Genomic DNA, 11410 nt, shown 5'->3' on the forward strand with positions numbered 1-11410 from the left:
TTTCGTAAATAGTGTTTTTGACCCGAAAAAGTAAAAAAGCGGTCGAAAACACGTCGTTTTAGAGCCGATAACGAGTGCGAAACGATAAACACCCGGCAATCTTTTTAAGTTATACGGTCGGAAAAAGAGCTTAAAATGACCGCCTCTCGTTCCCTTTAACGAGCTGAAAGGAGGCTCGGCCATCTTTTCTCGTTTTATGTCGGAAAAGAGCTCAAAGACGACATTGTTGGGACCAAGTGATTCCAGGACCATGATGATTTTCACCGTCTATTCGAACCTGCACAGGAACACTACCCGCATAAATCCATTCGATATGTGTAAAAAACATATTAAAACATGCATTCAATAAGGCTAGGGCTAAATCCATGGCAAAAGATGGTAGAAACCCAAAAATATGGTCATTTATGAGTTTTTACTATAAATAGGGGGGTGAAAAATCATTTTTACCATTTTACCATTTTGGGACGTGAAGGACGTGGAGAAGCCAGAAAGTTGACGGAGTGATTTCCAGCTTGTACGGACACCATTCTTCGAACCGTTTCTTCCAGGTAGGTTCTCCTCTCCTTGCCCTACATTTTGATTATGTTTAGCAAGTTTTTAACGGTGGAATACGCCCAATTGGGCGAATTTCTTGAGCATGGATGCGCTCTCGGTCAGCGCGGGTTTCCCACGCGGGTCCGCGCTGGCCGAATTAGGACAAAACGCACCCAACTTCGGGTCAGCGCGGAAAACCCGTGTTCTTCCGCGCTGACCTTGAAAAATAACAAAGGGCTGCCATGGCCAGCGCGGCTGTTTTTAAAACAGCCGCGCTGGCGCGGAAAGATTTGTTTTTTCAATTTCTGAACGTAAAAATTCCAATGCCAGCACTTCTAATTTTTTGCATTGCTTATGCAGGGCGCAATGGCTTTCCAGTGGCAGGAAAGGGTTCACGAAGTTGAGGATATAGCCGCTTTTGCAAGTGTGGATTGCTGCAATGCCATGCGGGCATGCGGGTTCATGAAGCTCTTCCTCACACCGCGCCTAAGGGCCTAGCATGATCTCCTCGAGCTACTGATCAGGGCATGGAACCCGGTGGATGGGAAATTCACCATCCGGGGCCAAGACATTGAATTCGACCATATGGACATTTTCTTTCTGACTGGGTTGTCACGCCGGGGTGCAAGGCCCATCATAGAGGGACAACGACCTGGCGGCGGTCCTCTAGACGATCTCATGGCTCGAGTATGTCCAGAAGCCGAGAAGACGCGGAGTGGGAAAGTGGCAATCCCCACGGTGAGAAACATAGTCCTTCGCACCATCCTATTCATGGTGACCCGGGCAGCGGGAAGCATGGCCAACCACGAGGCCTCGAAGACTCACCTTATGCTAGCTCTCGATTGCCTTGAGCCTACTGTGTTCGATTGGGCCACAGCGGTGACCAACAACATGAAGAGGCAGCTCAACAACTGTCGTCGCGGAGAGACGAAGCAGTTCGGCTACGGGTCTATCTTAGTCCCGCTTATCCTAGAGCGAGTGCCAGCCATGCGGCTGCAGACGATGGCCGTGGATGCTCCCAGGGATCCTCGGGAGACGAGGGCCACGCGATGGGCTCGCATCATGCCACGCGGAGGCGGTGGCTGGCCGCATTCCTGGGGAGCATTCTTCCGGGACTGGCTGGATCAGCAGGTTATCTTCGTGGAGGACTGGCCATACGCGGGTATGGATTTCTGCAATGACCCTGATATGGTGCTACCCCCAGGGGAACAGTGGGATGATGCAGGTATAACCCTTGAATTTTTGAGTTTTGTAATGTTTTTGAATTTTTCATGTACATGTCCTAATAAATGTCATGGTATGCAGATGTGGGGCCCGCTAGACCGATTGGCCTGGCTGCCGAGGCACGGAGAGAGGGACATGGAGCTGGAGCCCTGGCCTTAGTCCCTCCAGGGGTTGACACGTCAGAGACTGTAGCTCGCAACCTTGAGGGGTTGCTGGAGGGAGTGCCTGACTACCAGGGGGTCGAGGAGGTCCCTTTAGAGCACCAGATCCATACAGTGGGGGTGGAACCCAGGGTGCACCGCCTTCTGAGGCGGGTAGCACGAGCGACTGTGTACTACAGAGAGCACCACCCGGCTCAATAGTCGCCTAGGCTTTATTTCCACTGTTATTTTGAGATACATGACTCAGATATCCTGATATTTTGGACATATACACTTATTTTTGAGCGCCTTAGTGCGCCACACGATATATATATATATACATACCGGCTTTTTGGATGGATCATGGTTACATGTGATGATGTTTTGTTTATGTTATGCAATTGTTCAGTACAACTGTGATCTTATGTATGAATTTGCACGACACATGACCCATGTATTTTTTTACATTTTGGCAAGCTCAAAAACACACACACACATGCAAACTATGCTTTAGAAACTTAACGTATGCTTATTCTTAGATGGATCTTTTACGTATGATGATGTGTTTTATATGCCATGCGACTGTTCGACACACATGTGATCTAATGTATCTATTTTCATGACAAGCGACCCATCGTGAAATATGCATATATTTTATTTTTATGAAAGCTTGAAAACACACATGATAATCACGTATGCAAACTATGCTTTGAACAATGGATTTTATTTTTGATGCAAGCTTAAAGGCACGTATATACATGCAAACTATGCTTGATGGGAAAGGAAGCGGGCATGCCCCCAGCGTCGTGTCTCAATTCGAGGTACAGGCCCCCCAAGCTTCAAGCCATTGAAAATGGGTTGAAGGTTGACAAAACAGTTATTGCGCTCGAATTGCACGAGCTCATGTTTCATTGTTTTAACGAGGTTGACACAGGTAAAAGAACTATCCTCGGGACGCCTTGTTTCATTGTTTAGCGAGCTTGACACAAGACAAGGAACTGTGCTCCATCCAGACTTCGTCATAATGAATGGGAAGTGGAGGCCCCCAAGGAAATGGCTCCGGAGGGAAGGCCAACATCTTGGAAATCAGGACCTAATGTCCCCAGGACACTATGCACGATGGTGTCATCACTGGGTACGGGCACGGGGTGGGTGGCCACGTAGTTGATTTGCGGCGAGGCAGATTCAACTTGTGGATGAAAGCCAGGAGGGAAAGACAAATGCGCGGGAGGGGCTTGTGGACGAACGAACGATAATTGATCGAACGTCACGATTCTTCCGTCGTGTGGGAAGCAGACCACACGGAAAAGTGAAGAAACAAGGGCTCCCATGGCATACACATAATCACGACCAAGGAGAAGACTGAAGTCTAGAGAACCTTGGGTAACTGAGATGTCTATATAGATAGTCTTGCCCCCCAAAGTAATAGGAAACTTTGGAAGGATCCCTAATGGCTGACTCGTTCCTCCGTCAAACGCGGTGAGATGCAGTGCGACAGGTACAAGCGATGGGGAACCCAAGCTCGCCAAGTAGTAACGGGCATGAGACTAACCGATGCTCCTTCGTCTAACACAGTGCCGGGCAGCGCCTTATTGCAAGCATAGGCGGTGACCCAGAAAGGCACATGGGACGGAAGGGGAGGGGCAGTCAAACGACTCCAATCAAAGGAGATGACCGAGCTACTTGGTGGGGGAACCATATGGTTGCCCCCCTGCTCGGAAAGACCCGAATCTAAATTCTCCGGAGAGGTTTCAGGAGAACCTTTATCAAGCTCAGGAGAATCCGAGGAGACGAGAAGAACATGAGAATTTTGTTCTTCCGAAACAGAGTGGTTGAGAGGAGGTGAACTCGAATCAACACCCTTTCTGACCAATGGCGGGTCTGGAACAGGCTGGGAACAGCCAGGTTCGGGAAGAGGGGCCTGGACAAAAGGGGAATCTGAAGCGATCTCTTTGTGAACAGGGGCGCGATCTACAGCTGTAGAAAGACATTGATAACCAGCGGGAAATGGATTCGGAGGAGCAGCAAGACTTTCCAACACAGCAGAGGCTATATCCATGAGTGGACAAAGGTGAAGGGGGTGTTTGCCTTCACAAAGTCAACAGGGGATTCGAAACTTCCCTTTCTCCTTACCATTCCCAACGAATGAGGTAGCATCGCCATGATCATCAGTGGACGATGGAGGGCGGGCCGGATCGTGAGACCAAACTTCTAATACCCTGGGAATGCCAGGACAATCACGAAGCAGATGGTCCTCCTTGCATAATCGACAAGGAAACTTGACCTTCCGCGGAGGAGCGGAAGGTGACCCGACTTCAGGTATACTGGAGTGGATAGCTGGACTTGAGGGGGGGACTGTGTGTGTAAGCTCTCCCTTGGGAGACTTCTTCTTCTTGGTCTTCCTCTTTTTCTTCTTAGCCACCTGGTTACTCACATCAAGAATTTCACCAGGCGAAGTACAAGAGGACGATGTAGAAGTAGGCATTGAAGGGGAGAGATCCACCTTAGGATCAACATGACATTGTTCAGGTGGAGGGACTGATGGATTAACCGCCGATACGGTAGGGACCAAAGAGGTTGAAAATAACCACACAGGCAACCCGACAGTTAACCCTGGTAGGGATAACGTCGCCATATACGGAGCACCAACATTCCCAAGAGGAGGGAATTGTCCTGGATTCCCATCAGAGGGGGAACCTGGGTTAGTGAATCCCGGAAAAGTTGCCATAGCAAACGAACACGAAACCTACTCAAGCTAGCGCACACAAGACCTAACCAGGAAATGTTATCGCGGCCGAATAAATTTTTAAGACATTGGAATTAGACTTGACCTTTTCATGTTTCAAGAGTCGAGAAAAGGACGAAAAGATGACTCCAGTCTCCTTCGAATGTTTAATGAGCACGAAGTGACAAGACGCTCACTTACACCTTTTCATTTAGGGAGTCTGAAAAGGATCAAAAGTGACTGCTCTGGAGATTCTAGGTAAAAGGTGTGCCAGACTTTTCGCAAAACCACAGAATACTTTTTAGGGTACGGGTGGTCAATCTTCGTGAATGCTGTGTTCACTGCATTGCGAATCGTAAGGCGGCAGACTCGGCTTCCTATGGATCAAGGATAAAAGCCTAGTGGGGTCTCCCTATATACGCGACGGTACGTGGGAGCACAGTCCGTGTTAGACCACTATCGAGTCACAGAAGGAGGAACCACCCAACCGTAATGTGAAACAACAGTGACTATGTTTAAAGACGCCGGAACACGTCTCTAACCTAGACCTATAGATGTTTGCGTTTAGTTCCAATGCGTTTTTAGATTCATTCGGTTCATTTTATAGTTGATCTTGAGATTAAGTTTCGATTTCAGGTCCTATCGTATGTTCTCTCACAATTACCTAGATGCAAACTACATGCCAAAGAGAATCATTTTGTTCGATGAATTCTAGCTATGGAAGGGTAAAGAGTTTTCAATCAAACAAAAGGAACACAATCAATCAAACAACCTAATGCAACTAAAAGCGAGGAAAGGAAACTTTTTCTTTTGAAAATGCAAATCAATGAAACATTCTTTTCCTTTTCAATTTTTAAAAGCAAAGCCACTAGTTTGATTTTATTTCAGTGACACAAAGCATCTAAAATAATTTGGAGGAACCAGAACACCAAGCAAAATGCAATTGCCTAATGAAAGCACACAAAGTTCCCAAAACACTCAACAAAGATTCCCAAATCAAAAGGAAAACTAAGTTCTGCACGAGCTATGTGATCTAAGCTCGGCAAGTCAAGCAAGGATTGCAAGCAAGGAGAAAGCGAAAAACACTCGGAAACACAACCCAAAGCACTTCAACAATCACTGAACAAGTGCATAAACGAATCTGAAGTTGGCTGGTCAAACAAGCAAACAAGATCCCTACGGAAGGCTTGACACACACACGGCCACTAGATACCCTAGGGCTAGAGTGCAGAATCAACAGAAAAGGGAAAACACCCGAAGGATGAGAGTTACAACCAGTCAATTAGAGACTCAAAACCATTCAGCAATAGAAAAAGTGACGGTGTAAGCACAAACCAAGCAGCGAAAGCAAAAGGGAAGGTATTCGCAAAACCAAAAACTTAAGCAAAAACGGAACCCTATGGATCCAGACTCCGCAATCAAGCAGTTCAGAGTTCAGACAGTGAAAAGCAAGTCACAAAACAGGTGGAGAGAAGAAGGGATAGTCAAAGCAAGAGGTTCAGGAGGCTAATTTGGTCAAAAATGAACTTTACAGGACCAGCGCGGGTAGCCTTCAGCAACTCGGCGCTGGCAGGAAGAGGCCTGTAGAAACTTTGTGACGTCAGCGCGGAAGGACAAGGATAAAGCGCGCTGTCTCAAAAAAACGAGGTCAGCGCGGAAAGAAACCACACAGACGCGATGACACAGATCACAAAGAAGCGGGGACGCGATGTCAGCGCGGAAGGACACGAATAAAGCGCTGTCTCTAAAAACGAGGTCAGCGCGACTGTTAGACGTAAAGGCGCGATGAAAAGTATACCAAAGGAACAGGGGCACGATGTCAGCGCGACTGTTCTGAATTAAAACGCACTGAGGATAAAAACAAGCAAAGCCAAAGCAAAAACTCCCCAAACCAAAGGCAAGAGCCTTCTAACAATCAAGACACTTCCCAGATGTACCCAGAAAGTTTATAAGCAGAGAGACAATCCCAGAATCTCGGAAAAACAGACCAATCAAAGTCAAACACAAAAGTGGACTCAAGAGACAAAAAGGCTGCCTCCCCAGCGGAGTCGCCAAATTGTTGGAGAGGTAAATCCCCTCTACGGATAGAGGCGATCCCTACTAGCCCAGCAAGGGTCTAGCAACAATCAAACAATGCTGCTATGCATGTTCCTAATTACAATTAAACAAGAGGTAAAGAGCACCTACTTGGATTCCAGTGCTGTCGTTTGACGAAGAGATGTTGCCTTCGCTCCTTTGCTTTGGCTGGTCACAATCCTCCGCGATCTCCGCGAATAGATACCTGCACACACGAAGAGGAAACAGACACAAGCGTGAAATCTAGTAAAAGCAACCATACATCAGTCAGAAAAGATGTAATTCACATTTAACCATTGCAAGTACAAATGAGAATGGAACAATAATAGCAGTCATCTATTATTAATCAGAATAGAGAAGAGTACAACCAAATGTTCTGACGTCGGTAACCTTCTCAGGAGGGGCCGGTCAGCATGTATCTCAAGCATTCACCTTTGAGGATGATTCTCCAAGACAAACAACTCTCTCTCACACACAAGCAACACAAAACAACCTTCCCTAAGCAATCAATCACTTCCACACCTAGCACACCAAATACCTATAGTAGCAGCAATCTGAGCACTATAAGCTCTATACAATCCAAGCTATGTCTAACTAGCTGCTCATGGCAATGGTGGAAGTTTATATAGGAGAAGGAGCCTCCTAAAAGGGTGGAAGGATGAGCTTATCTTCAAGGGAGGTGGTTGCAAAGGGTTGAACAGACATGCCATAGAAGGGACTCGACATTCACAAAGCTAACAACCAAGCCTGGAGTTATCTGGAAGGCTGGTTGTTTGAACAAATTCGCCCAAACTGGATCAGCGCGGATTATGAGGCAACTGACGCGATGTTGCCGCGTCTACATAACTGGGACAGTCATGTCAGCGCGGAAGAACACTGGAAAGGAGCGCTGGCGACCAGCGCGGAAAAGTGATGTCCTTCCGAGCTGGCAGCGCACGGAATACACTATGGAGCGCCAGTCATCGCGGGTATTTTGCAAACAGACGCGCTGATGAATAAAACTTTAGAAAAATGGGTTTTGGGCCAGTTCAGAAGGCATGAACTTAGTGATTGGCACAGCAGGGTGACTGACAGGAAGGCAGTGACAAATTACTGTGTAACAGATGCCCCTAAAGCATGAAGACCGAGAGAGTGGGAGGGGTGAAATGCTTTACAACACACGCCGAACTGGAACACCACCAGGAAGGACCGAAAATCTCTGATAATCAAGTACATGCAGTCTAGGCATGGGCGCAGCCATCCAAAAAGACATGCGAAAAGGTCCGTGGAATGGACGCAGCCACCCAGCTGAAGAGACCATAATAATGACAAGGTATGGTCGCAGCCATCCATGAAGACTCAGGTATGGGCGCAGCCATCCATCATTGAGTCATGTAATGATCATCCACAAAATCGCAATCTGGACCATAACAGACAGGGATCCAGGGTCTTGCGCTCCGTCCCGACCCGAACAAAGTACAAGTTCAAGCATGTGAATATATGAGTTGAAGTCGAACACGCATGAACATCGCCTGATTACCAGTCAATGATGAGAACTGTTAACAGACGCGAGAGGAACCACCAATAATGATAATGGCCCTCAAGGTACTATAGGTACAATCCGTGGCATGTGAATCAATGAGCTAGTGTCGAACACCCACGGAATCACTCGATCGGAGGCCAATGATGTAAACTTCGCGTCGAACACGAAGAACCTGCCATTAGGGCATGCAGGCTCTAAGGCACCTGAAGGGAGTCTCTAAGTCACCTTCCCGGATAATGAGCTGAAGTCGACAGGAAGTGACCTTGATCGAAGGTGGGCCATAATGATTCCCACATCATCGACACGAGACAGAGAAAAAATGATTTGTGTGAGATAGCGGATGAGGTTGTATTATTGCAGAGGTCAACTTCTCTTGAACATATCGGCGGCACTGTAGCGGGTTTGGCAGTATTTGACATCAAATGAGCGGAGGGTATAGTAATGATGGCAATGAGCAGATGAGAGGTCGAATAGGATAACCCAAACCCACGGAGGCCAGTGAAAAACAAGATGAGATGGTCCCACCTAGACATGAAGCAGAAGAGTGCCATGTTCAAGAGCGACATACTGCCGACACGACTATGATTACAGTTCCATTTTCCCCACCATTTCTGGCAGGTACCCCGGTTATTTTTGGATGACAAGCTTGACGGGGATAGCATATGCTTGAAGAATGTCATTTCGACAATATCTGATGTCATCAAGTGTTTAACGAGTCTGACAAAGGAAAAACTCGGCGTCTTTTCTTGTTTAGAGAGTCTGAAAAGACAGCAAAAAAGAAGACTCCAGGGGGGTCCTTTTTCGTACAGTTGTGTCTCTCGAGCCTGAAAAAGTATAAAACAATGCTCGAAAGAACCGCCCGACCATTACGATCGAGGAGTACTTTTCGTAAATAGTGTTTTTGACCCGAAAAAGTAAAAAAGCGGTCGAAAACACGTCGTTTTAGAGCCGATAACGAGTGCGAAACGACAAACACCCGGCAATCTTTTTAAGTTATACGGTCGGAAAAAGAGCTTAAAATGACCGCCTCTCGTTCCCTTTAACGAGCTGAAAGGAGGCTCGGCCATCTTTTCTCGTTTTATGTCGGAAAAGAGCTCAAAGACGACATTGTTGGGACCAAGTGATTTCAGGACCATGATGATTTTCACCGTCTATTCGAACCTGCACAGGAACACTACCCGCATAAATCCATTCGATATGTGTAAAAAACATATTAAAACATGCATTCAATAAGGCTAGGGCTAAATCCATGGAAAAAGATGGTAGAAACCCAAAAATATGGTCATTTATATGTTTTTACTATAAATAGGGGGGGTGAAAAATCATTTTTACCATTTTACCATTTTGGGACGTGAAGGACGTGGAGAAGCCAGAAAGTTGACGGAGTGATTTCCAGCTTGTACGGACACCATTCTTCGAACCGTTTCTTTCAGGTAGGTTCTCCTCTCCTTGCCCTGCATTTTGATTATGTTTAGCAAGTTTTTAACGGTGGAATACGCCCAATTGGGCGAATTTCTTGAGCATGGATGCACTCTCGGTCAGCGCGGGTTTCCCACGCGGGTCCGCGCTGGCCGAATTAGGACAAAACGCACCCAACTTCGGGTCAGCGCGGAAAACCCGTGTTCTTCCGCGCTGACCTTGAAAAATAACAAAGGGCTGCCATGGCCAGCGCGACTGTTTTTAAAACAGCCGCGCTGGCGCGGAAAGATTTGTTTTTTCAATTTCTGAACGTAAAAATTCCAGTGCCAGCACTTCTAATTTTTTGCATTGCTTATGCAGGGCGCAATGGCTTTCCAGTGGTAGGAAAGGGTTCACGAAGTTGAGGATATAGCCGCTTTTGCAAGTGTGGATTGCTGCAATGCCATGCGGGCATGCGGGTTCATGAAGCTCTTCCTCACACCGCGCCTAAGGGCCCAGCATGATCTCCTCGAGCTACTGATCAGGGCATGGAACCCGGTGGATGGAAATTCACCATCCGGGGCCAAGACATTGAATTCGACCATATGGACATTTTCTTTCTGACTGGGTTGTCACGCCGGGGTGCAAGGCCCATCATAGAGGGACAACGACCTGGCGGCGGTCCTCTAGACGATCTCATGGCTCGAGTATGTCCAGAAGCCGAGAAGACGCGGAGTGGGAAAGTGGCAATCCCCACGGTGAGAAACATAGTCCTTCGCACCATCCTGTTCATGGTGACCCGGGCAGCGGGAAGCATGGCCAACCACAAGGCCTCGAAGACTCACCTTATGCTAGCTCTCGATTGCCTTGAGCCTACTGTGTTCGATTGGGCCACAGCGGTGACCAACAACATGAAGAGGCAGCTCAACAACTGTCGTCGCGGAGAGACGAAGCAGTTCGGCTACGGGTCTATCTTAGTCCCGCTTATCCTAGAGCGAGTGCCAGCCATGCGGCTGCAGATGATGGCCGTGGATGCTCCCAGGGATCCTCGGGAGACGAGGGCCACGCGATGGGCTCGCATCATGCCACGCGGAGGCAGTGGCCGGCCGCATTCCTGGGGAGCATTCTTCTGGGACTGGCTGGATCAGCAGGTTATCTTCGTGGAGGACTGGCCATACGCGGGTATGGATTTCCGCAATGACCCTGATATGGTGCTACCCCCAGGGGAACAGTGGGATGATGCAGGTATAACCCTTGACTTTTTGAGTTTTGTAATGTTTTTGAATTTTTCATGTACATGTCCTAATAAATGTCATGGTATGCAGATGTGGGGCCCACTAGACCGATTGGCCTGGCTGCCGAGGCATGGAGAGAGGGACAGGGAGTTGGAGCCCTGGCCTTAGTCCCTCCAGGGGTTGACACGTCAGAGACTGTAGCTCGCAACCTTGAGGGGTTGCTGGAGGGAGTGCCTGACTACCAGGGGGTCGAGGAGGTCCCTTTAGAGCACCAGATCCATACAGTGGGGGTTGAACCCAGGGTGCACCGCCTTCTGAGGCGGGTAGCACGAGCGACTGTGTACTACAGAGAGCACCACCCGGCTCAATAGTCGCCTAGGCTTTATTTCCACTGTTATTTTGAGACACATGACTCAGATATCCTGATATTTTGGACATATACACTTATTTTTGAGCGCCTTAGTGCGCCACACGATATATATATATACATACCGGCTTTTTGGATGGATCATGGTTACATGTGATGATGTTTTGTTTATGTTATGCAATTGTTCAG

This window comes from Pinus tabuliformis, chromosome Q (assembly GCF_031772625.1).
Source record: "Pinus tabuliformis cultivar Carrire ecotype Pingquan chromosome Q, CPIR1, whole genome shotgun sequence".
NCBI classification, from domain to species: domain Eukaryota; kingdom Viridiplantae; phylum Streptophyta; class Pinopsida; order Pinales; family Pinaceae; genus Pinus; species Pinus tabuliformis.